Source organism: Anopheles moucheti, assembly GCF_943734755.1.
Source record: "Anopheles moucheti chromosome X unlocalized genomic scaffold, idAnoMoucSN_F20_07 X_unloc_10, whole genome shotgun sequence".
In the NCBI taxonomy this organism is placed as follows: domain Eukaryota; kingdom Metazoa; phylum Arthropoda; class Insecta; order Diptera; family Culicidae; genus Anopheles; species Anopheles moucheti.
Window position 1 is genome coordinate 352501 of NW_026453516.1, and position 417 is coordinate 352917.

Below are 417 nucleotides of genomic sequence, written 5' to 3' on the forward strand. Positions count from 1 at the left end.
GGTCGATGGACGTCGAAGGCGAAAATTTTTCATCATCGAAAATTTTTTCCAAAGTTGAAGCAAATGGGCCCTAGAGTATGAAAAGTGAAACCACGGATCGATTTGAGAAATAAAAATTTTTTGTATGGGAGGGCCCCTGCTAGAACATTTTTCCCAAGTGCGACCATTTTACCCAGTGAGTCAAAAAAAATTTTTTTCACGGTGACTCAAAACATCAATTTTAGACTCCCCTGAGTATGAAAAGTGAAACGAAAATCATTTTTGAGAAGAAAAAATTTTTGTATGGGAGGGCCCCTGCTAGAACATTTTTACCAAGTGCGACCATTTTACCCGGTGAGTCAAAAAAAAATTTTTGTATGGGAGGGCCCCTGCTAGAACATTTTTCCCAAGTGCGTCGATTTTGGGTCGCCGACACAA